The sequence below is a fragment of the Mesocricetus auratus genome, unplaced genomic scaffold (assembly GCF_017639785.1).
Source record: "Mesocricetus auratus isolate SY011 unplaced genomic scaffold, BCM_Maur_2.0 Super-Scaffold_4256, whole genome shotgun sequence".
NCBI lineage: Eukaryota > Metazoa > Chordata > Mammalia > Rodentia > Cricetidae > Mesocricetus > Mesocricetus auratus.
In genome coordinates this window covers 19,045,934-19,071,962 of record NW_024429182.1, presented here as the reverse complement: position 1 = coordinate 19,071,962, position 26,029 = coordinate 19,045,934, and the positions used below count along the sequence as shown (strand labels likewise).

Genomic DNA, 26,029 nt, shown 5'->3' with positions numbered 1-26,029 from the left:
GAGCTCAAATAAACAAAAAACTCTGAGTTCTATTTTCTGGAACTGTTTCTCAAAGTTCCAGAAAATATGCCAAGGAGTTCAATGTTCCTAAGACCTGCTAAATCAGACCCTCAGGGGAATGGTTAGAAATTCCCAGCCTTGATGCCACCAGTACCTGAGCTCAGATGTGATTAGATGTGGCATACACTATCAGTAACTTTTCCTAAGAACGAAGTGACCATTTTTTCCAGTCATTTGCTTCTTACATTAATATGTGCGTGTGCATGGTCACCTCTCCAGCTTGTGATGTGTTCTCACTGGCTTCAGGGCACCTTCTGAACTAGAAGGGAAGGGTGTGGCGTTGCTGGCACATGATGACAGTGTGCATACCTACACCTCATCTTGTCCCTGCCCAGGGACATCAGTAATTCTGTAATGCAGGAGAACAAGGACTGAGTCACCCTTTAACTAGCACCGTGGTTTGCTCAGGACCTGTGACTAGTCTCTCACGTCACCTCCCATTTATCTTCTCAGTAATCTGTGGACTGTGAACTCGTTACTGCATTGTTTTATTAATGAAGACACCGAGCAGGGAGGTTGGGTATTTGCTCAAGGTCACTCAGCGTGCAAACAACACATCAGAACAGGACTGTGAGCAAGGGGGTGGCTCCATTCTTGGTGGACATTCCATTCCCATGAGGATGAGATGGGGCTGCCCCTGCTGCTTGGATGATCCGTGTTCAGGGACCTCAAAAGACAGCCTGACTTCCGTTCTAGAAAGGGACTCCAGATACACAGAACACTGGGAACAAGAGAGGGCAAAGACCATCCTTTAACCCCATCTCCAGGAGAAAGTTCCAATGAGCTATGATGGACCCTTTGGGAAACTCTGCCTCCGTCAGGAATAGCCTAGAGCTAAATCTAGCTGAAAAGCTTGCTTTGCTGACTTCTGTGCCAACACATCTACCCAGTTCTTGGCTTTGAACATTTCAACTCGAGGAAAAAGCACACTTTTCAATCAGAAGCAAACGGGAGCACAGTGGTGAGGTGTAGCTGTGTGTTTCCCACTTCAGGCTCCAGCCCTGCTCAGATGCCAGCTGAGCAAACAGGAGGAGAAGCTGTGACACTTCCCCAGCCAGCAAACCTTTCAGAAGGCCAAATCATCGCGACCAGTATGACTTGGATCGTGTGAGTAGGACAAGTCATTGTTAGTTCTTTGCTTGCTAACACGCACAAGTGGGAGAGAGTCTAAAACTGGGATCTAGGGTGGAAATGTGTTGGTTATGTGAACATTATGTGTCATGTGGGTCCAGCATAGGAGCACAGGTGGATATGGCAGGTGGGTGTGGCCTTAAGGAGGCAGACCCTGGTCCCATGTGGTCCCAGGTATTTTCAGCAGTATTCACATTCCCTTTGTACTGTCCGTCTGGACCACAGCTCTCCATTCTCTCCAGACTGCCTCAGATGCATGACTCAGCTCTACACTGTCTGCCTGCCATTGCCAGAACATGCTTCTCCCCCTCCTCTTTTCAGTGTGTTTGTGTGCATGTATGGGTGTTCTTGTGTGTACAAGTGCATCGTGTGTGTGGACACATGTGCATATGTGCGTGAACTGCACTTGGAGGTCATAGAGCCGCCTTTGTTTTCTGGAGACACAGTCCCTCCCTGGCCTGGAACTTACCAGGTAGGCGAGGCTAGCTGCTCCAGCATAGTCTATGGGGCTGCTGTCTGTCCCCTGTTTCCCAGTAGTGAGTTACCAGCGTGTATCACATACTTCTTTTATATGGGTGCCAGGGGTCAAATCCAAGTCCTCCTGCAGAAAAGTTCTTTATCAACGGGGCTGTCTCCCTAGCCCCACACTCCCTCTCTAAATAACCGTCTTCCTCTGTCATGCCCAAGGTGAGCATGGCATTCCAGACAGGACTGACTAGTTCTGAGCACACAGGCCATGTAATGGTCTAGACCAGAGACACTTCACTTCCCCGATACAGCCAAGATGGTGTTCACTTTACGTATCATGTGTCAACCACATAACACAGTTGGACCAGGATGAGCGAGTGGCCGACTTACAAATAACAAACAAATAGGTCATTTTCACGTGGATTGCTGCCAAACCAGGTCGACCCCATCCGGTACTCATGCAATTAATTTTTAACCTAAATGCAGGACTTTGCATTTCTCTCGGTTCCTTTCCATCATGTTGGTTTCGTCTTCCTGTTCCTTCCTGCTGAGGTCATTTCTTATTTCCGTCCTGACATTTGTAGTGGTAACTCTGTTTCCCAGCCTTGTGTCTGTTGTAAACGTGATTAGAACACCTTGTAGGCCATCTTCTGAGTCACAGGTAACCATGCCAATGAGGTCATTGCCAAGGACAGCTCTATGCCACTAGAGACCTCCTTTGGGTTGACACAGAAAAACTCATCAACATTCTTTGACTGTAGTAGCTCACCCGGCTATGACTCCATTTCCTGTCCTCTCTGACCTTGCTAACATTTCCCCATCATGTCCTCAAGGGCACCAGAAGAGACACCACATGCAGGCAAGATACACTCAGCCTGTGCCATGGCTTTGATCTTCTGCTTGAGCCAATTGCTGCTGATGTGTGAGGAGCAAGATATTTACTTGGGCAGGGTGGGGGAAGGAGAAAAAAATAATTGTGTGACCAACTAAAGGAGAAGCCCATTTGAAATTAAAGTTTATCTCTCATTCTAGAAAGAACCATCTTCCTCCCTCAGGCTTTCACACTGTTTCCTTAAAATAGTCTGTTGTATATCATTGTTGTTACATGTGGATTTTTTTCTCCCCTATAAACTTCTGAACTGTTTCCCCCCCCCCGCCCCTTAAGCTACATTGTTATCTTTTATCACTCTGTGGCCAGGGAAATGGCTCAGCAGGTAAAGGGGCCGTTGCCAAGCCTGCTTGGCTCAGTTCAGTCTCTGGGTTTTATATGGTGGAAGGAGAGAACCAAATCCTGTGAGTGTCCTCTAACTTCTACACATGTGCCTTTGTACACACACACACACACACACACACACACACACACACACACACACACACACTGGGTTAAAATAATAAAAAAGGAAATGTCTGCTGTAAGCTAGGTAGAGCCCTTGCCCACTGTGTACACAAACAAAATGTCTTAAATCACCAGGGATTGGATTATCTAAATCTTCAAATTCAAATGTGTAAAAAAATATGAAGCGTAGATCTTGGATTGATGCAGGAGCTTAAAAATCATTTGCGTTGTGCATCCAAAGCATATAGCTCAAAGCTCTGCACTCTGCTGGTTCTTGATAGATGTGTGGATGACGCACATACACGAACGAAGCCGTGGAGGTGGATGCCTTACTTCCCTTAAGTTCACACTGGTGCGGACACCAAAATGGTTGTGCCGGAGACCTAGAACTCAGATTATGGTGGAGCTGAGCATAATTATTGCATATTGCATGACAACTAAGTATACCTGTGGGGGACAGATGAAGTCCTGAGTGAATGTGTATTGTTGACATGGGCACAGCCATGTCAAGGACCCCAGTGCCTCAGATCCATGGACATGGCAAAGCCTTCCCAAGCTCAGGCTTAGAGAACTGGCAAAGCCTTTCCCTGGTCCATGTGTGGATGCTGACGGAGGACAGAAAGCGCCAACCAGAGTTTCCTCCTCCATGATGCTTACACCTTGAGACTGCTCCCCTACAGGGACCTCCTACCGTGACTGGCTAGCTCCTCCCCCTCCTGCTCCTGTGCTGAGGTCCTGGGGCGTTGCTCAGCAGGCACCTCCCCATCAGGGCACTCATGGTCCACCTGGCCCCAGGTTTTCTGTACATGTACCTGTCCTTCCTCCATTCCCTCATATCCCCAGCCAGGTTTCCAGGACCAAGACCTCTGCTTGATGCAGCACAAATAGTGTGTGTGGACAGCTGTCATTCTCACTCCACCTCCAGGGAGACATTCCCGGCCAGAGGATGTGGACCAAAGAGGTTTCATTAGGCATGGGGAGAGACGAGGGGTCCCAGAAGCAGAGCAAGGGCAAAGGATGAGCTTGAAGAGAGGCCATGCTTCCAAAAGAAGTTAAGTCCATGGGTTACTGGGGCTGAGAGGTGGACACAGTCCTCTAAACTAAGAGTGCTGGTGGCAAGTGAATGCTAGAAATAAGGCTCTGAAGCAAGCGTGCATTGCTACCTATATGTGCCAGGTGACCTCAGAACTTTTACTGTTATCAGGGCAAGTGGCGTGGCCCCTGAGACACGTGGTTCTATAGAAGAATCAGAACTGAACAAACTGTTAAGTGACTTGACTCAGGACATCTTAAACTTTCCTATTTTGACCCTTCTTTATCCAAGGAATTTTTATATGATCCCAAGTATTTAAAATAGGTACAAAACATTTGCTTAAAATAAATCATAAAGAAGTTTATTTTGAAATAATTCTCTGGTGTGTATATATATTTACTATTTATTAAAGACTAAAGCAAATCAACATATTTAAGGGATTGATGCATTTTAACATAAAGAATTGACTTGGCTGAACTTTTGGTATTGCAGGAAGAGAAGCACCTTCAGTTTTTTTTTGTTTGTTTTACAGTTGATATTTTGATTTTGGGATCATCAATACTGAGAATACTGTTTCTCATAAATATGTAATAGGAAATGGCAGAAGTCTGTTTAGGGCCATTTCAGAAAGTATTGGAAATGCTGTTCTAATACCAATTCAAACTCATTTAGTAATTTTCTGTTAAACAGAAATCAGCAACTCAAACTGCAGTTTTCATTGTATGTGTCTGTCTTGAGGGGGCTTACATGCCATGGTGTGGCGCTCATACGAAGGCCAGAGGGCAGCTTTCAGGGTTGCTTCTCTCCTTCTACCGTGTGGGTGCCAGGAACGGAGCTCGGGTCATAGTGCTGGTTACTTGCTGCATCACCTCACTGACTCAAGCAGTTCTCAGAGTCAACATTCTAACGCAAAGCAATCCAAGGACACATGCTTTAATGCGTACATGCTGGGGAAGGATGATAAAAAATATTAAAAGTCTTTGTTTTCTGTTATTAACCCGTGCGTTTCTGTAAGAGCAGAAAACTGAATTTCAATAAAACACTGCAGCTTACACTTCACAATATTCTTGAGTATGAGCCAAAAGTGTTTCAGGTGGTCTTGGTGAGGGTGCATGCTGTGGAGGCATGTATAGCATAAAACATGCATGTCGCGTGTGCAGTATGAAATGAAGGTACGGGATGTAACACAGGTGAGCACCTCAAATTCATTCATGTTTGACGTTGAGTTGATTTTTGGTCATGTGTCCAGAAATATTTTACTGTGGCCAAGTTCTTTGCGATCCCACATTCTGTTGTATGACTTCTCATGAGGTTGAGACCCACAGTGTAAGATCTTGTGACCACACTCCCTGTTCTCCCTGCTTCATATTGGGGAAACACTAGATGGATTAGATACACACATTAGGTACACTCATTCATTCTGAGTGTTCCTTATAAAGTCCTTTGCCAAACAGCTGCCTGTTGTTTGTTTTAATACAAGTGCTTACTTCATATTTAAATCAAGGCAAGGGCAGTCCAGGGCCAGTTCTGTTCCTTGTCACTGTGTGATCTTTGAAAGTTCCTCAGCTTTTCCAAGCTTTGGAGACCATATCTGCAAAGAGGGATATATCTGTCCTTTGCTTCTGTTGGGGAGTTGGAGTGAGCATGTGTAATAATGCTGTCCAGATAGTTGAACTAAACTATATCTATCATTGTTACCTGTGTGACTTCGGGGACAAATCACCTAACTCTTCAGTGTTTTATTTTCATGAATATAATAAGACTTGAGAGGCTATGGAAACCCAAGGAGATATCCCAAGTTAGGGATCCAGGGACAATCTTTTGAGCAGTATGCCTATGATCCTTTCAAAACTGTCTGCAAGGCATGTCCCACACACAGCATAGGGCCTGTTACTTTAATTGAATTTCAAAGGAGCCCAGAGTACTAAGGAAAACTATCCTAGGTGCATAAGTTAAACTCTAGTTTCCCAATGTTGCTGTCCTTTCTTAGTTGTGCCAACCTAGTCAGCACCATGCACATCTGGGGCATTCCCCACTGTGGGTCCATTTCCTTTGGATCTGTCTCCAACATCAGGGAATCTGTCCAAGGTCAGAGCTTCCAGACCCTGCTTGCTTCTGGGAATATAGCATGTGAGCCTGAACTAGTGAGTTGTACCTCCTACACAGGCCTGCCCATGTACAAAGCCTTTTCATCTCCTGTTCAGGTTAATCCCAGGCAGGCCTGCAAGCTCACTGAGTGCTTTGTCAACCCTGATGCTCAGAGCACAGAACAGCGGTCTCCAGTGTTGCCTAGTGAAACTAGCATGGTTAGCCTTTGGGAACGAAAGGGGGCTGTGCAATAGTCCAGGGTCTGTCAATTATACTGGTGGGTCACCTAATTCAAGGACTGTTTGATTACCACAGGGACCTGTGGGAGAGGGATCTTGGGGGGGTCCCTCATCAAACAATGCTCTTGAGGATAGTGAAACTGGGCATGGTCCGGCACCTGCAGCACATGTGAGAAGATGGCTTCTCCCTGCTTCCCTGTCTCCCACGGCAGTCCCACGCCTCTTATCCCATGCCCCAGGAGCTCCTTCTTTGCTCTAGGCAGTGGGATAGGTACTTCTCTTGCTTTATTTACCATTCCTTTGCTGTGGGACATTCTTGTTTTAGACCCATTGGATTCTGAGCCGAGTAGATGGTCTTATGGTGTAAGGGAAGAGTGCCCAATATAGTTCATCCATGGGGAAAGAGATTTAAATCTCCAAAGTCATGACAGAATGATTAACAATTGTGATGTTATGCAGTATGGCTTTGCTGCATTAAATGCACTTATGCCCCCACAAAGCAATCATGAGCTGGTCCTTTGCTAAGAAGGAAGGAATTGAGACATGTACAGGGGAAGCTCATGACCTTCCCATGGTCACACAGTAAGTGATGATGACAGAATCCAGGCCCTGTGAATCTGGTTTGGTGAGCACAAATGCTTAACTGCTGTGACACATTGCCTCCCCTGGAGGAGAGCACAGTTTCCTGGCCCTGCTGCCTTGTCTCTGCATACAGCCACAGCAGGGTCTTGCTGGGACAAGGGTGCCTGAGCCAAGGCACTGTTTCTGCATTCCGGCTTTGAATGATGTGTCTGACCCATTTCTTTGTGAAGTGGAGACTCTTGTCCTAGCTCCTTACAGAGGATGTATGGGTCAGTTGAGACCCTGGTATGAAGTTTCTGTAAACACTTGACATTGCCCTATAAAGGATATGACCACTGTTACTTGGTTAGCACACCTATCCCCGTGATCTGGGGGAGTGCACCCCCTATGACTCTGCTAGAGCTGGTGATTTTGGACCTTTTCCTCTATATCTCCAATACCCAGACCTTCAGAGGAGGTGACAGGAGACATTTTGTCCTCCAGCCTAGAACTCGACTCAAATCTCAGGAGAAGATGTGCCAACACACCAACCTGTTTGCCAACCCCTTTGCCCAGGTGCCCTGGCCAGTTCCCAACATTGTAACCAATCGTGGCTTCTATCAGCCGCTTGATGCCGTTTATTACCACTGTGCTTGTCTGCCCTTGTTCCCGTCCTGTGCACGGCACCAGCCCTGTCACAAACGGTGCATTGCTTGCAAGGTTGAACTATGGGTCCTGGGACACGGAATGTTGAAAATAAGCAAAGAGAGAAAATGGTAGCCACCTGTGTTTTATTTTGTTATATTTTTAGATTGTTTTCCATGCCCACCTGTCACACTATGGAGCGTGGAAGAGCCTATGGCGGGACCACACTATAGGAATCAGGTGGGCACCAGTTGGGAAAGGCTCCTGGTGGGTCCGCCAGGTTTCTGTTTGTTATATGGGGATCTAACTTCTAAAGACACGGGGTACCCAGCAGAAAGGTCTGATGGAAGACTGTCAAAGTAAGACTGTCCTTGGTGGGTAATCTGTGAGCTCCTTGCTTTACAGATGGGGAAACTGAGACCAGGATTATACCGGCAGTGGTGGAACCAAACTAGAACTGGGTTTCAGCCCAGGGCCAGTGACACTGCCCCCTCCTTCCACCTACTGAGCATACTCACCTTCTGGGAAGGTGTCTCTGTCATTGGAAGATCTTGAAGCTCGCAATGATGACAATGATGTTCTGAGGGCAGATTTTGGTAGATTCTGTTCCTTTGTCGAGGAGCAAAACAGGAGCAGCAGACAGAGCATAGAGGGGGGAGAGAGTCTCGAGAGGAAAGTGGACCTTCCCCCCCCTTAGGTGCTCTGCTAATCCCCATTCACTGTCTCCTTGCTGTCTTGATGACTTTCCTTCCTGTGTCTCCTCCCGTGACCACTCTTACTCAGCCATAAATAGAAGTACATTCATCATTACTTTCTGTTTTTAATGAATAATACACTATAGCCCCTGATCTGAATTTTAAAAATCTCTCTCTCTCTCTCTCTCTCTCTCTCTCTCTCTCTCTCTCTCTCTCTCTCTCTCTCTCTCTCTCTCTCTCTCTTTCTTCTTTCTCTCCCTCTTTCTGCCAACTGACAGCATTTGCTTGTCCACTAAGTCCTTATTAGACATCAGCTAAGTGCCCAGCACTGGGCTAGGAGCAGAGGTACAGCTGTGAACAAGGCAGCCTGTCCACACACAGCTTCTCCTCTAGTGGTTCACTGCCGGTCTCACCTGTGTCCTAATCCCTCACTTAATACAGACTCTGTCTCTATTGCTTTCTTCCTGGTACGTGTGTGTGTGTGTGTGTGTGTGTGTGTGTGTGTGTGTGTGTGTGTGTGTGTGTGTGTGAGAGAGAGAGAGAGAGAGACAGAGAGACAGAGAGACAGAGAGACAGAGAGAGAAACAGAGAGAGGGAGGGAGGGAGGGGGAGAGAGAGACAGACAGAGAGAGAGAGACAGACAGAGAGAGACAGACAGACAGAGAGAGACAGAGAGAGGGGGAAGGGAGAGAGACAGAGAGAGAGAGAGAGAGAGAGAGAGAGAGAGAGAGAGAGAGAGAGAGAGAGAGAGAGAGAGAGGAGGTCATTTTAGAGAACAGCCCCCACCTGGTGGAAATCCATTGTTTAGCGTGGTCAGCTTGATGAACACGGGCAGAAGGCAGAGCAGTGGCCAAGTCATTGGCCTCTCCTTGTGTCCTAGATGCCCCTGCTGTTTCCCAGGACTTGGTGACCATCATAGTTTGGATAAAAGAAGTTTGAGGGAGGACACTACATGGGGATCATGGTGCTGGCCATGTAACAGAGGCTCAGAAAGATTTGCTGAATAAATTTGAGTAGGTGAGAGCCTGGTGGGACTGTGGGACTTAACAGGACTAGGTGATCCAGTGGTCAGAACTTTACCGCAGAATCCTGGGCCTTCACGGGATGGCCCTTTACTCTTTGTATGTCCTTAATTCCTAGGGACCTTGCTGCTGGCTTCCCGACAGGTGCCAAGGTTTGTAAAGTCTTAGGGAATGTCTGTAAGGGAGGGAGGGGGGTCCTGATTATCCCAGAAATGCTCCTCTCCAGAGCAGACAGACCTGGGGAGACGAAGGCTGGCTGGTGCTTGCACAGTAAGTGCCTATAATCTGCTCAGGGAGGCAAACCCAGAGCCTTATCCCCGTGAGCCAGAGATTAAAGGCCTGGACTTATGATTGCAGCTCGGCTGGGGATCTCTACCACACACCCACAGGGAGCCCCAAGAGCACAGCTGCCGCTGGAGGAAGTCAGCGTGGGGGACTGCCAGTGGCGGGCTGTTGAAAACAAATGGGGCAAAGAAACGATTCCGATGCTATCGATTGGAGCTGATGTTTGCAGAACAGCCGGAAATGACTTACTTGGCTGCAAAACCAATAGGGAAACTGAAGTCAATGAGCCTAGGACAGATCTTGCTGAACCTTGTGAAGGGGTTTTGATGTCCCTAGCCCATCCCCCAACCCTCCCACACATCACTCTACCCACTCCTACACCACTGAAACCCAGATGGGGGTTGAGGCAGGCTCTCCCAGCTGGCCTGGATCCCCCCTCCCTCCCTCCCTCCCTCCCTCCCTCCCTTTACCTCAAATGGCCTCCAGCCTTACTGCCTTCCTCAGCCTCCCATGAGCTGGCTGGCTGCCTCACTACCACATCTGGCCTCTGGTCCCCGCTGGCTACTGTCATCAAGACTCCACAGTGTGCGGAGATGTGGATGAGCGCTCTCACCCCTCAGGTCCCACAGACAAATGGAGGTTTTGTAGTTGTTTAGTTCAAAGGAACTCCACTGGTAAATACAGGAACCAACCAAGGAAGAGAATTTCAGGCCTAGGGACAGGGACGTTGAGTTTACAGAACAGGGATGCCTGAGTCCACAAAGTCACCTTTGGCCTCCCTCTTCCTCTTGCTTTCTCTCTCCCAGTGTGCTGTACCTCGTATTAGTTTGAGATGCCCAGGTAGCACAGGCTAAGATGGGATTAAAGGAGTCCGGATGGTGGCGGGAGAAACTCCTGTAGGAGAAAGACTCAGGGTGAATGCAAGAAGCGCCACAGTGAGCCACGTGACTCCTCTGCCATTTCAGAGCCTTTCTGCAAAGCTGCCAAGGAATGCCGGAACCCCCTGCAGTAGTTCAGGCAGTGGGCTGCCTGAAGAATCTGGTGCTGGGCCTAAATGGACCTGCATATTCCCCAGCTCCCTCCTGGGATAAGAGCGGGCCTTGGGAAGCATGGCCTTGGTGTGGAGAGGGATGAGAGTCTGGTGCCATGAACGGCATGCAGTTCCGCAGACTGCCTCAGTGGCCTACCTGGTCGTTCTCAGGGCCCCCTTGCCTCTGTGGGCCTAGGCAAGCTACAAGCCAGTGCTCGGCTGGTGTGGACTTCAGTGGATGGCAACTCTGTCTCGTTCTTTTCTGCACGCATGTGGTTTGTTTTTATTATCCCTCTCTCCAAAGGCCTTCGTGGTCATGATCTTGGGCTGCTCATTTCTCCCTCACATCTCTCTCAGACATTTCTCCACTCACTCTCACCTTTGGACTACTCTTTGCTTTTATTATTTATTGGGTTTACTTTCTCCTAGGATGTTTATTTTAAAGATCTACTTTTATTAATTTTAGTTGTGTGTGTGCGCGAGTGTGTGTGCCTACACATGCATACACACTGCACACGCAGGGATGTTTGCTTGAGTGCAGATACCCACAGAGGCCAGAGGTATCAGATATTGGAGCTACTGCAGTTACTGGCAGTTATGAGTCATCAGATATGGATGCTGGGAATCAAACTCAGGTCCTCTACAAGAGCAACAAGTGCTCTTAACCATTGGCCCATCTCTCCAGCTCCAGCATATAAATTTCTTGGAAGCAGGTACTTTTGTCTGGTCAGTGCTCAGTTCCCAATCCAAAGAGTACCTGGAACTTGATAACAATTTCAAAAAGGATGGGAGCATGGTTATTCTGAGTAACCTTTGGGCTCAGGTTCCCTTGTAGCCAGCTGAGCCTCAGAAAGAGGGCACCTCCTTTAGAACCTGACCACATTACATCCCTCCCAGGGACCTGCAGAGGTATATACTATGGTGCAAAGATTGAAGGCATTGGGCAAACTTGTGTCCTGGTTCTGGCTCCATAACTTACAAACAGTTTGACCCTAGCAAGGCATTTAACCTCTATGACCCATAGCTTCTTCATCAATGACCCAAGGACAGGAATCTGCCATTATCAAAATGGTTATAAGGTTGCAGGGGTGTTGCATAACTCAACTAAGCCTTTAAGAAAGTTCTTCCTATTTCAGATGCAGTAGTCACTAATGGCTTCTCAATAGAGGGAGAACTTCTGGTCAACCCAGTTTCCCAGGGTCTGGTGTTGAGAGGGCACTCAGTGAATACTGCTAAAGTCATCCTAGCCAACTTAGAGATTGTTATTGTCACCCCTGGTTTACAAACAGGTTCACTGACAGGCACAGAGCAAGCCCAGACCTTCCAGATGAAAAGGGGAGAGTTTCTAGTCTATGGATCTGCCTGAGGATGGTGAGTCTTTTCTATCATCTCTCCCAGGGGGAGAGTTTGGGATGCAGGCTCAGTCTCAGAGCTCCTCTAGCTTCGGGTTCTAAGATGAGTGGGTTACTTCAGTTCAGTGGAGGGGGACAGCACATCCTCACAAACATCGTGCCTACTGACTTTATTGCAAGCACATTCTTTTCCAGGTTGAGTGAATCATCCTTGGTTGGCAGGTAGACTTCTCAATTTTTTTTAGCTACTCCTGAATTCTTGACAATGTTGAGTCATTCCTTGGCAGGACATTGCCAATGTTGTGGCAGCTGGGACAATTGATGTAGGCCAAGTAGCTTAGTTAGCTAACCTATCTATTTTCTTTATACATGGCCGAGTTTACCCCTGTTCTGGGGAGTCATTGAAAGATCAATGGCAGTCCTTTGGTCCCTGCAGAATGTGTTTGCAATTTCAAGGGCAGGTGGAGGTAGGTGGAAGCTGGAGGGGTGTATTTGTAAACTGTAAGTGATGAAGCCTTTAACAATGCAGGCTAGGTTATTTGTGCTTAAAAAAGACTCAGGCATGCACACAAATACACAAACGCTCTGTGATGAAAAAGCTTTGGTGTTTATTGTACAAACAGCTGTGTTTGCCTGTAAATGGTGCAATTACAGCAGTGTTAGGGATAATAAGTAGATTGTGGCCTTAGCCAGGGTCATCTCTTTGAGCATCCCAGGAAGAGCTGCTGAAGGGGAATGATGTGAGACAGGCACCCCAAAGGCAGTTCTTTCCCCAATTCTCCCGAACTCATTCTGCTTTTAGATTTGTGTCTTTTGATCATTGGTCACTGGCAGATGGTTGTTTGGGTCTTTTACAAAAGAGCCAGAGTACAAACACATGGCGAATGAGTGGTATCATAATAGTGCACTCTGGACAATAGCATATCAGGCATGGTATGTACCACTCTAGCCAGCAATGTCCTGGAAGAGCTGATCACACAGGTGGAAAGGAATGGCTTGGCCTTGGAGTAGATACTTGCCTCTGCTGACCACCATTTCCCCCCTAGAAGCAGGATTTCAATTCTCTTAGGGGAAACTATCCTCTGTCTAAACTTTCTTCCTCCATGATATTTCAGCAGGCGGTGACTAGGCAAAAGTGGATGTGTGACCTGGGATTCAACAATTAGAGCAATCGTTGCATTCTTGTGGTCTCTATAATTGGTTCAAGAGTAGGCATGTGACCCGAACCAAACCAAAGGTGGGGTATCTTAGATGTGTGCTGTTACTGAAGAGATGGAGTTATAGTCTTGAAGGTTGCTAAGCTGGTAGAATATAAATCTGGGGCATCTGGGTTGGGGTGGGAGACGAGAAGGAAGAACAGCCTGCCCGAGAGTCAAGGAAGACAGAGAAATAGAGTGGAGGAAGGAGAGGGACACGTCCCTCAGGACATCATTAGAAGCCCTGGATCATGTCATGCCTGCAGCCAATTTTTCCGTCAACTTTTAAGTTACATGATATGGTGAACTAATAAATTTTCCCTCCCTCCCCTCCTCCCTTCCTCCCCCTCCCCAAGGCTGTCATCAGAAACCAAATTCTGACTGATATGTTTTGCTTGTGTGCTCTTCTTTCTGTCCACCATGCCACGAGCTTCTGAAAGCAGAGATTTTTGCCTTATCCATCCCTGTATCCTCATTGTGTAGCACAGTACATTTTCAGAACTAAGCCGTAGCAGCCAAGGAAGAAAGACACCAAGAAAGTTCACACCATGCAAAATGACCACGGTCAAGAAGATAGTTTGCTCTCCTAGGGCAGAAGCAGAATGAAAAGATGGACCTTTTTCTGAACCATTGTATAAGAAATCTGTGGGAAATGTAAAAAAATATGGGCTATAGAGAGACAGAGGTAGAGCTGGGTGAGATTTCCATAGTGATCATCAGTGGAGAATGGTATTGGTATCTGAAGAGAAGATGCAGAAACAAATGGGAAAATCAGAAGTTCAAAAATGCTCATCCAGATGAAAAGTGTCAAACAAGAGATGGCTGGATGGATTTGGAAACTGAAGTCAGTATTTGTGACTTGGTGTTTTACAGGGAAGGTGGGACCATTCAAATCGGACAACATGGAGCTCCAGGGAAACACTAGCATGATTGCTTTGTATGCATAAGGTCCTGGATCTAATCCTCAGAGCCACAGAGAAAAACAAACAAAACTTAAAATGCATCTAAAGGGGCAATCTGGGATAAATGGCGATAAGAATATTGTATGCTTTTCCGGAGGCTTGTGATGGTCAATATTGTGATTGATCAACTTGACAAAATTGATAATCACCTAGGAGACAAGGCTTTGGGCATACCTGTGAGAACTAGATTATGTTAGCCTCTGACTATGCCTATGTCTTAATTTGGGTTTCTATTGTTGTGAAGAGATTCCATGACCACGGCAACTCTCATAAAGGAAAACATTTACCTGGGGTTGGCTTCCAGTTCAGAGGTGCAGTCCATTATCATCATGTAGGGACATGGCAGCATGCAGACAGACGTGGTGTGGTGCTGGAGAGGTAGCTGAGAACGGAGAAGTTGCATCTTGATCCCATTAGGACCCTGAATCTGCACACACTTCCAAGTAAGAGCCACTTGGACCACTGGAGTCCTTCTAGCTGTGCACAGCTTTACCTTTCTGTATGATGCTCCTGAACAGGGACGGTGTCTAAGGCTTGGATGAGTCAAAAGTTTAATAAGCCTCAACAGTAAAGCTGCTAGGAGGGCTGGAGGGGTCAGCAGGCGGGAGTCACCCTCTTTAGAATGCTTCACCACATTCCATAGGAAAACCTGGTCAGTAGCCCTTCTTCTCCACCCTCTGGCTCCTCTAAACCCCTATGCCAGGAGCAGTCAAGGGCTACGTGGAAGGTGTATCAGCAAGGCTGTGCGAATCCTGCACTGTCTCATACAGGTCATGATTGAGGAGCCAGGAGAGTCAGACTCTAATTCCAGCTTTCCAAGACCTTTATCCATTGCCCTTGGAGAGAATCTTTCCCACCCCGAGCTTCTGCTGCTGGTTGGCTGACGGTATAATTCTGGGAACCGATGATGAAGTGACGTCTCAAATTCTTCCCATCCCCCGTGAATGGGATGAAGTGCAGCCCAGAATACAGGTTGAACATTTGGCCTCCATGTCTGCACTGTGCCTTGTGGGCTAGCAGCAATCTCTGCAGGCTGACCCTGCTTTCTGCACGTGCCCTTTTGGCCACACCTCCCAGAAGGTGCCCGGGGTTTAGTTGGGAAATCTAAAATTGGCAATAACTAAAAAGGAGACAAAAATGTTGGGCCACCAGAGACCAAAAGGGGTTCCAATAAATGAAGCTTCAACATTTAAATGACTCAAGCTAAATTCCTTCAGAAAGTTCCTGAAAATAAAGATGATTCACTTAAACACCCAAAGATAGCATTTACGAAAAAGGCACTCTGCAGAGAAATCAATCTTAATGTTGCCTTGCACGATTCCAGACCTTATACTCTATTAAGAAATGACCCTTTAACCTTTCCTTGGGTCTCTATTACCAGGACCCTCCCCAACTGGGTCTCCTTCTGCCCCAGATGTGGGAAAACAGGAGAGATGGCAGTTGTGGACTCAGTCATCCTAGCTGCTAGCTGGTCCCATCTGGGAGAGAGAAGCAAAGAGTTATTAGAAAACACAGTGTCAAGAAAGTCCCGAACTTTGGAATTTCCTCTCAGAATTCTTATGCTGAGAACAGTCTTTTGGAATCCTCCACCAGCATGTGCATATGTTCCTGCCTTTCTCAAGAGAAGAAGCAAAACTTTCCCCTGCCTTTGGATTAATTTTTCGGTATCTTAGAAGTGGGGACAATATCAAGTGATGAAGTGAACAATGACATTCTTTTCTTGTCTTAGATCATAGTCTTCCCATTACAAGAGCACTTATATCTATTTGAAAAATAGCAAGACAGATGTATGAAAAACACATTATTTGTTCACTCTATGGATTTTTCTTTGTTGCATGCAGAATTGAGAGTCCTTTGTAATAATCCGGGGTCCTATTGGGCCTGTCATTCAGATGTTGGGACTTGCTTACTTTTTTTCTTTTTTAAACTAACACACACACACACACACACACACACACACACACAGAGTGATAACATATATTGAGTGTTTCCTAGCTGTTCATCACAATGCTAACTATTTTGCACACACAACTCTACGTGAGTCTCATAACTACCTTATGAAAAGAGACATCTTATATTGTCTCCAGTTTAGAGATGAGGAAACACAGATTTTGAAATGTAAAATAATTCCTTCAAGGCTATGGGAATAGTTAGTAGCAGAGTTACAACTTAGATGCATATATGTCTGCTTTCAAAACTCATATTCTTAATCATGGCTTATATCTTCATGTTTACCACGTAGAGTAAGCTCAACAAATACTTCGTAATTCATGATTCACAGTGAGGATTTTTGCCTTGGTAGCCTCCAGTTCTCTGATTTCATCATCTTCATTCCAAATGTGGCATTTTAACTTTCCGGCATATACAACATTGAAGATTTTGGATGGCCTTGATTGCCAAGTGTTGCTCTAAGTTCTGAATTTTAAATCAGGAATTAATAGATAGATGTCAGAGAAGTAACTGAGCTAGAACTCCTGACTCTCAGTCTAATTAGGGAACTTGATGATGATGATCTTGTTTACAAACTATGAGTCATCCATCCCATTACCCAAGGCATTCAGCTAAGCTTCCTCATTACCATCGCCACCATCACCACCATCATCGCCACCATTAATCAGCACAGATTTGCAGAGCCCTTTATGCTTGCCAGGCACTTTTCCAGATTCTGAGGATAGATAAAAAGAAGTACAATATATGTTGTATTGTAGAACTTCCAATCCAATGGGAAACCAGAGAGGGCCTCACTGTGGAAGGTGTTTAGCCTGGCCCTCCAGGGGAAGAGTTGCTTGTAAGAGGAATCTTGTTAGCATTATATCATCCCACACAGAAGGTAAGCAAGGGCAGAGTGGTATGGGTGTATATGCTTAAAGAAATGAAAGCAATTGAAAGGTATTTAAAATATGTTACCCATTCATAACATATTTTATGTGGCGTGAGGCAGGGATCTGGCTGTTTCCTCCTTGTGGATGGCTAAAGACCACAGTATGATCGTCCTTCCTTTCCTCCATAATTACAAACAACCCTTTTCACAGCCAAATTTCCTCGATGGCTTACCTGTTTCTGGATTCTGGGCTGTTTCACTGCCCTCTTTGTCTGTACCAGGGCCAGGACCACATTATTTAGATTCATATAGCTTAGTAGTGTGTCTTGACACGTAGTGGGACAAGAAACTTTTCTTTGTTCTATTTCAAGATAGTTATGGCTCTTTTCCCCCATTGCCTTCTCCATACACATTTCAGAAGTTGCTAATCAAATTCCCTGGAAAATCATGGGAGGCAGGAAGGGAATGCTGTGAGGCACAGAGGGAGTGTAATGGACCATGAGGCTGATAAAGCAGTTTGAAGGTCAAATATTGGAGGCTTCAGTTGCCTAGCCGAGACAGGCAGAGCCCATAGCACTCCTGGGTACTCACAAAGACATTGTCCCGACCCCTTCTCGTTTAAACAGCGTGTCTTCAGTGCTTTGCACATAGATAGCTACAGACTTGCTCCAACACCCATGTCCCCAGAGCCTGTAGGGTGGGTTGACAGAGAGCTCAGCCTGTACCCGAAGAGCAAGGAAGGGCTTGTCCACCTTACATATTCAGAACTCAGAAATGACCTGGTTCTGAAGCCCCGAGGCAGATCCTTTCTCCCTGCCTTGGTCTTTTCATTGCTTCTGCCCCTCTTCACATGCGGCCCTCCCTGGCTGCCATCTGTCACAGTTACAGATGATTGGACAAGGATAAGGAGAGAGAGTTGGCTGCCCACTGCGTCTTCCTCTGAGAACTGATGTCAGCCCTGGATCAGAAATCATGGGAAGCAACCCTGGCCTTTGGGCAAGGAGAGGGAGCACATGAGCTCCCCCCAGGACAAGCCTCTGAGGAGCCCTGTCCTCTCATCCATCCAGTTCCATTAGCTACAAGACAAAGACATGCAGCAGAGACACACCTCCCCCTACTCGCCTCTCTAGGTTCTCTCTTCTGCTTTTATGCGTGTCACCACTCCAAAAGGATTCACTGAATGTTTGGTATGAAACAGGTGCATTGTGGACAAAATGGACTTGGGTTCTGTCCTCAAGGAGCTGAGAGTCTGGCGAAGGAGACATCTCCAAATAAGCTGACTATCAAACATACACTGACTTTTCTTCCTCTCCAAACACAGTTCTCCCTCAGGAAACCTCCGCCAGAATAGAAGACAAAGATGGGATGGGGAGGTGTGTCAGTATAAAATAACTCTAGGGCTAAAGCATCTTTGAAAAAATCTCACCTGGGTTCCCATTTTTTTGGAACAACCAGGTGATTCCTATCTGTCACTTTTAGAGGCAGAGAATGCCCAATGTTTACATACCTTCCCTCACTAAATGGCATTAGCCATTGTAGATGGATGACACAAAAGAGGATAGAATATTCTGGGATATCCTGGATTTCATGAGTTCATCAGTAACACATCCTTCCCAGAGGTGGCCCTAGGGCCTGTAACGGTGACACTGTGTGTATGACCAAACTTCCTTGCCAGTTCTTCAGCTGGGCCAGTCTGGGAGACCAAGAAGGCAGGGGGTGCTTAAATAAAGAAACAAGATGATGCTATAGTCTTGACATAAAGCCCGGGTGCTTTCATGCCTTGAGCAAGAAATGGACCATCAATTGGTTTCTGCATTTCTATTTAAGCAAGTTATGGTGGGAAAGAAGGGATGGGGTGCTAAGAATGGTTTTTAAAGTCTCTAACAGCTTTCTGCATTCAATATTGTGTGATTTTATTATCATTTCCATAGTAATAAAATAGGTGTGGTAGGATCTGTGGTGGGAAGTTTTTGTGTCATTTGGTTTTATCTATCTGTCTGTCTATCTATCTATTATCTATCTATCATCTATCTATCTATCTATCTATTATCTATCTATCATCTGTCTATTCTATCTATCTATCTATCTATCTATTTTTGGAGTCTGTAAGCTCTTAGATGCTCTCTTAGTATAAGGCCACACACTGTTTTGTTGTTAAATAACTGTAGGAATGAGAACTAATAACATATAAAAACGGTACAGTTTGCTTACAAGTTGAAGAGACCAGCTAATACACTCAAAACAGTTGAAGACGTCAGTTAGGCCATCCATACTAACTTCTGAACTTCAGTTCCAGGGAAAACCGCAGACAGTTCCTTGGTGGTGAATGTAGAGCTATAATGAGGCTGGGGCTCTTTCCAATTCACTGTTCACCATTTCATCCATCCCACAAACATTTGCTGAGAGCCTTATACATGCAGGCAGCATCCAGATACAGGGGGAAGGAGACATCACTGAGTATTTAAAGTTGAATATCACCTGGAATCAGAGAAGAAACAAACAGGAAACACAGAGACAATTTCAGTCTACTCAAATTAAGAAAGATGAGAACCAGCAGGCAAAGGGAAAGGATCCAAGAGAAAGAAGGAATAGTGACCAATATGATAAAAGTAAATTATATGTGAATAAGAAGATATAATAGAACCCATTATTTCGTAGTAATAACATGGTAATGAAAATTTAAAAATAGTAAACTAATAAAAGGAAAGATCTGGGAAGTTTTCATAACTGTTGTTATTAATTGAATGTCTACTACAAACCAGAATCAATATATACATTTTTTCCAGTAGTTCACAAGATAGCCACTAAGAGAGGGCATGGGCCTAAGGTCCTATGACATAAACGGTGGAGCCTCATGGAGGTCCATGGTGTTTTCCTCCAAAGCCCAGGCTCTTGTTCCAAGATCCTACATGAGAGTTCTTTTCACCTTGGGGAGGAAGAAGAAAGGATGTGTGTTAGTTGGGATTCTGAAGGATAAGGTCGGCTCCTTTGTTCTTCTTCTTCCTCTAGGTGCCTCCTTACCATCTTGGCCCTGGAACAACACTTGGCAGAGGGAGTGGAGATTCTAGGGCTATTTGAGATGTGTGTTGAATGCTCACCAGACATCTTTCAGTGGGGTAACAGTTTCCTTATCTCAGTAAGTCCAAGCAAAAATGCCAGCAGCCCGTGGGACCTGGAAGTCTGTAGACAAGGCTCCAGACAGGCTGAACCTTGTGGAGAAGGGTGTCATGCTCTATCATCATGTCTCTGTCCTTTTTTATCCAGACATCCTTCTTTGAACATGGACGCAAGATGGCTTCTAGGAGTCCCATACTCCTAAGAAAAGAATTCCAACGGGAAACAAGATGGGTTAAGTGATACAGGACAAATCCCCTTTCTCTGCAACACCAGCATGAAAAATCACTTTCTCTTTATCCCCACACATCGGTCGCAGGTGAGATGTTGAATGCCCCTGCATAGGCCAACATTGCACATGCTCTGATGGGTCTGCCTGGATTGCATGACTTCACCCGTGGGGAGGGTCAAGCACACAGGACAGACTCAGTGTCTCCTGAAGCAAGGAAGGAACTCCCTAAACACTAGAAGAAAGACAATGAGGATCAAAAGACAAAAACAAAAGGCAAACACCCAGTGGAAACATAGCCTCATAGGTCAGGTTGGGGGCTTCCTGTGTGGTTTTCATCTTCTGAGGAGAAGTGGGGGGGGCTATGGATAGGAAAGCAAGAGGTCCTGCTCTGTAGACTTTTGAGGACAGCAGGGCAGTTCTGGTCTGCAGAGCTCATTATTCTAATGTAGATGATCAAGCTTACCCATTTCTCAGCCACTGACCAGATGTTGTTTGACCATATCCCCTTCAGATCTTCAGAACAGCTTTGCAGGGAACAAGGGCAGGTGTTGCTTCCCATTTCACAGGTGAACAAACTGAGGCAGAGCAATGCGAAAGTGACCTTCCCAAGGTCACTCTGTTGGTCAAGTTGCAAGGTTGCAAGCTCCCCAGCGTAAGACTTAATTAAAAGGCTAAGAAAAAAATTCCAACAGGAAACAAGATGGGTTAAGTGATACAGGACAAATCTCATTGGCCAGACAAAAGCTGCAGAGAGAACAGCTCTGCCAGTTGGAAAGGAGAAATCAGGAAGCTTGGCCCGATTGCCCAAGAACAGAACAAAGAAATCGCTAGAATTTATAAGCACAAGAAGAGAAAAATCAAAGAAAGAAATGAGATGCGACCTGCAAAACACATAAAAGGAAATAGAAAAAACATTCTTTAAAATACACTGGGAACAAGAGAAAGATAAGGGGAATGTTCCTTTCTAATAGATGATGAGGGGAAGCTGATAATAGATGACACCAGAAATGCATAGGTTTTTAATGCTCTATCCCTTGCGTAGCTGGAACTAACTGCATACAGACTAGAAGGCAAGGACAAAGGCCAGAGAGCGGAGGCCCAAGGACAGCACCCGAAAGGAGCAAGAAGCTGGGGCTACTCAGGGCCCTGGGGGGAGGGAGATGCCATCCTCCCCACATCACTGGCATCGGAGAGGGGCTGGTGCTGCCCAAGGTCACTCAGTTAGAGTTGGCAGAGCAGCCCAAGACCCTGGGTTTCTGGCTGGCGGTACAGCGTGTTTCTCTCCCTCGTGGGAGATAGGGAGGGGACAGACAGTGATGGATACGCCAAGGTATATACAATCTAGTGCCAGAGTCAGGCAGGTGCTCACAGAACTGACTGGAGCAGGGGAGAAGGACAGAGCTGAGGAGCAGTTAGAGACACAAGGCAAGGAGGAAGGTGCCTTGATGGCGGTGTTCGAGCCTCGGACTCGTCAGGGTCTTGGCCTCTGACTCCCTCGGGTTCCAGAGCTTGAGTCGCTGACTCTTGCCTGTGCTTGTCTTGCTCTGTGTCTCTCACCAGCTTCTTGTTGCCACAGAAAGGTGATGCACGCTAGCCAACCATCCCAGTACCCCAGAGCTTAACCCTGAGAGCATTTGCTTACCTTGCTGTGGGCCAGATTTAGGCTGAACTCAGCTGGAAGGGGGACCTGAGGGTTTTTTTCACTTTATGGGGAGATTAGCCTGCTACTGGTTGATCTAGGATAGCCTCAACTTGATGACTTGAATGACTGGGACAAATGAGATGAATGAGCTAATGAATACCCAGCAGGCTAGCTCAGGTGCATTCTCATAGCATGGCAGAGGCATAAGACTAACAAACCTGGGTATGCAAGACATTGAGACATATAGGTACTTTTCAATGTTCTGTTAACAGATATGTTTGTTTCAGTTCGTTGGCTGGAGAAAATTAACCACCCAAGTGTGAGCAATGTGTTGGAGTCAGTTCTTTCCTTCCACCATGTGGGTTCCAGGTATTGAACTCCGGTCTTTAGACTTTGTGACAAGCTCTTGTATCTGCTGAGCCACCTTGTTAGCCCTAGATGGCTACTTCTGAGCCACCATCTACAGCACCATATTATGCCGACCCCAGTAGCCTAGTAAAGGTGTGTTGGCCTTGGCTGTTCCACTAAAGAAACCAGGAGGCTTTGAGACAGTCCTTCTTTGGTAGCACAGCTCACCCAGACAGGAAAATGCTCGGCGGAGACGCCATCTGCGTGAAACACCTGCTGGTCTATATCTGACAGCTGAGCGTGGCCAGTCTGTCTTTCTCAGGGGCTTATACTCTGAACACACTTCCTGCGGGACAGATCCTGACTCTTGTCTCAGCTTCCTGAACGAGGCGAAGGCTCCCCAGTTCTAACTCCTCTGCCTCCCACTGTCTGGCCCTGTACCCACCACCCCGCATGTGCTCATCCCTCGCCATTGGCCCATTGAATCCATTCACTTCCTAACCTGGGATCCTATTGCCATGAGGATGTCTGAATTTTCATGGATTTAGGATGTCTAATCCCATTCTCTTTGTGTCACCCTCAACAGATAGACATTTCTGGTTTTGTTTTTGTTTTCCTGGAAGAACTTGGTGTCCATAAAGTCTTAGAAGTGGTAAGATCCTCTTCCAGATGGAGTGTGCTCCCATATTAAGTTCTGAGGCAGGAGGATGGCCTGCCAAGGGCTGCCCTGACTGGATGTTCAGCACAGTTCAGCTGAGTGGAGGCTGGAAATGGGCCAGGCAGCCTGAGCACTGGCAAGTATGAAGAGCCCTGGACCAGAAGCCAGAGGACCCTGCTCGGAACCCGGTTCTGTTCATTATGCCTATGCTTGCTAAGTTCCATGCCCTTGACAGGTGCTAGGAACAGAGTTCCACATGGCAAGCATGGACCCTGAGGTCTTGGGGTATTCAGTTTGTCACTGTAACACTGAGAAATTAGTTCACTTCTGAACCTCAGTTTCCCCACCTCTAAAGTAAGATGTTTGGATTGTGATGTCTAGTGTTCTTTCCTGTTCCAGAATTCATTAGGAGCTGTCTCTGAACCAAGACGGGATGAGGACCTAGAAGATAACCATGGCAACTCTGGACATGAAATGGGAGGTGTGGTTCTGAAACATTCCCAGCAATCAGCTGACTGATGGGGATGGAGAAAGGGGATAGAGGGGGCAAAGGTGCTGAGATGTTTAACCTGAAAGTCCTTGACAAGGAAAAACAGAGCTGGACACAGAAAAAGGATGAACACTAGCCCACATGGGACAGCTTCGTGGTAATTACATATGAAAGGGAGGCAGACTCACTTTGCATTTTTCCGAAACAGGGAGAAATAAACTATATGACTTAAGATCTGTGCATAACAGGTGAGTGTGCTTGTGTCGGATATGAGAATACTGGGCGGCTACAGATTCACGGGCATGAAAAAGATGCGGAGGTCCTAGTTGACAGCACACTAATTGCAAGCCACAGGCGAGCGTTACATAGGAAAAGAGCCAGTAAGCGGAGACGCGTTGGCGGATGGGAATTGCAGGTACAGCGGATATGCCCCTTGTGCGTCAGAGGCCGGAGAAGAAAGCAGATGGGTCACTGTCCTTTCACTGGGGGATTAGGAGCTCGAAACACCATCTTTTTTTAACAATGCAACTTTTCATCTTCCAAGGGAGCTGAGTGCCTGGCAACCTGATGTAAGCAACACGTTAGGTGCCAGGGAAGCAGGGATGAGTAAGAGAGGGTCCCTGTTCTAAAATTAGTGATGGGTGGGGTGGGCAGGCAGACACATGCCTGACTCATGCAGGAAGCCTGAGACTCTTTGAAGTGTTATAAGTAAAGGGAGTTATTTTGATAGCTGAGTTCTGGGAGGGCCTCATGGAGGAGGTGGCATTTGAGCCTTTCCTTTTGTGTTATCTGTAATGCGAGAGACAGAGAAATGCAGGAAATTATAGAAGCATTCTCCTTATAGGCTTTGGCAGGAGGAGAAGGACACAGGGTGACATGAGGAATAGAGAATGTTCTGGTCCAAGAATGTGGCTAAATTTGGAGGCGGCTCGGGAAGGAGTCTTCTACCCCGGGTGTCTAGGTGCCCACAGAGAAGAGGAGCTGATACTCTGATTTAGTTCAGGGCTAAGAGGAAACCACCCAAGGGATGGGAGAAGTTCCTTGTAGTGAGGGTAGGGCAGATGGGGGCGGGGCGGGGGAAGAGCCCGTTACCAGCAGGCAGGTGGGTACAGGAGGTTTCAACAATGCTGTTTCAGAGGTTGAAACAGGCCACGCCGCAAAGCCACGGAAGGCTCCAAAGCCTGAGGGACGGCGCAGCAATGAGCTGCTTGGGCAATGAAGCAAGGAGAGGAGCCGAGAAGGCAGCTGAAAAGATCCACAGGGTCAGCGGAGGAGGGAGGCAGGAAGCATCTGGGGCGGGCCGGGGGGGGGGGGCTCAGCTTCTACCTACACTGCCACCTGAGGCCTGGGGCTGCAGGGGAGGGGGCTCCCAGGCTTTGCCAGGATCTGCACAGCTGAGCTGTGGACCAGCTGTGTACTCTGAGTGAGGTGAGAAGTGTTTAGATGGGAACACGAGCAGCTAAGCTTCCGACGATGCGGAGTGCTCGCCGGGCAAGCATCAGAAGCAGGCAGCAGGTGTAGGCCCAGACCCCCAAGCTCCTGCTGGCCTCTTCCGGAGCCGCCCCCCTTCTTTTCCTCCACTCCTCTGCTTCTCCTAGCGCACCCTCTCATCTTCTTTCCTTCTAAGCAACAAAATGTATTACACATGCCAGGCTTCTGCACTGAGGGTTAGAGACCCTTTGAGAAGAAAAACCCAGGCCCAGTTTCTGGCTTTCTCTTCTGGATTCACAGCTGGAGTCTTTGGAAGACACCATGAGTACCCAACCTGTGCTGGGCAAGAGAATCCTGGGGCTACTCCGTTCTAATGCCCACTGCCCTGGTTGATGGCATGCCAAAGGGGATTCGAAGCAGGACTCTCACCCAGAGTTCCCACACAAAGCCTATCCCTTACGTGAGCCCACTTTCTTCTCAGCCGTAAGCATCTTGCTAATGTCAATGGCGTGACCTTTCTGTTTGCTTCGCTCTAATTCTTGGCCTTCCCACATGGTTTCAAGAGAAAGCAGGAAACATTAGCTGGGGGATTATTATTATTAATAACAATAGCAGCTACCACTTATGAAGCAATCAAAATGCCAGGCACCGTGTTAAGCAAATAACTTTATTTAGTCCTTACAAGAAATTCTGTAAGCTATACATCATTTCCCTAGATTTTCAGATGAGCACACTGGTGCCCAGGGAGATTAAGTTACTTTGCCCAAGGTCACAAAGCTACCAGGCAGCAGAGACCGTATTTGATGCTGGAGCTACCAGAGACTTTATCTGTCTTAATAAGTACACTAGATTGACCCTTTTATTCCTCAAAGATTCACGGGTGTCTGTCCTTTGGTATGAGAGTCCAGATGGGCCCCTTCCTTTCTAATCCGTGCCCTATAATTTAGACATCATCAGTTCCAGTCCCCTCCCCTATAATTCAGATATTTTCAGTCCCAGCACCATGCAAACCTTTAATACCCACTAAAGAACAGCTGCATTGCATGGGAGGAGTGCATGGGAATGGGCATTCCACCACCCAGGAGTGAGGGGCGGCCAAGGTAACTTGGCAGCGGAAAGGACAGAGCTCAGACACAAAGAACACCCAAGGACAAGGACAAGGGAGGGAGCTGGTTCCATTTTTCAATCCT

General features: G+C 46.8%; 1 long non-coding RNA gene across 1 annotated transcript; it reads left to right on the top strand.

The window, feature by feature from the left end:
- The first annotated feature begins 789 nt into the window (after positions 1–789).
- Positions 790–23,640, top strand: LOC110343727. The gene is made up of 2 exons (XR_005876803.1): positions 790–1,167; positions 20,189–23,640. It is a non-coding gene; the product is annotated as an uncharacterized LOC110343727 (long non-coding RNA).
- The last annotated feature ends 2,389 nt before the right edge of the window (positions 23,641–26,029 follow it).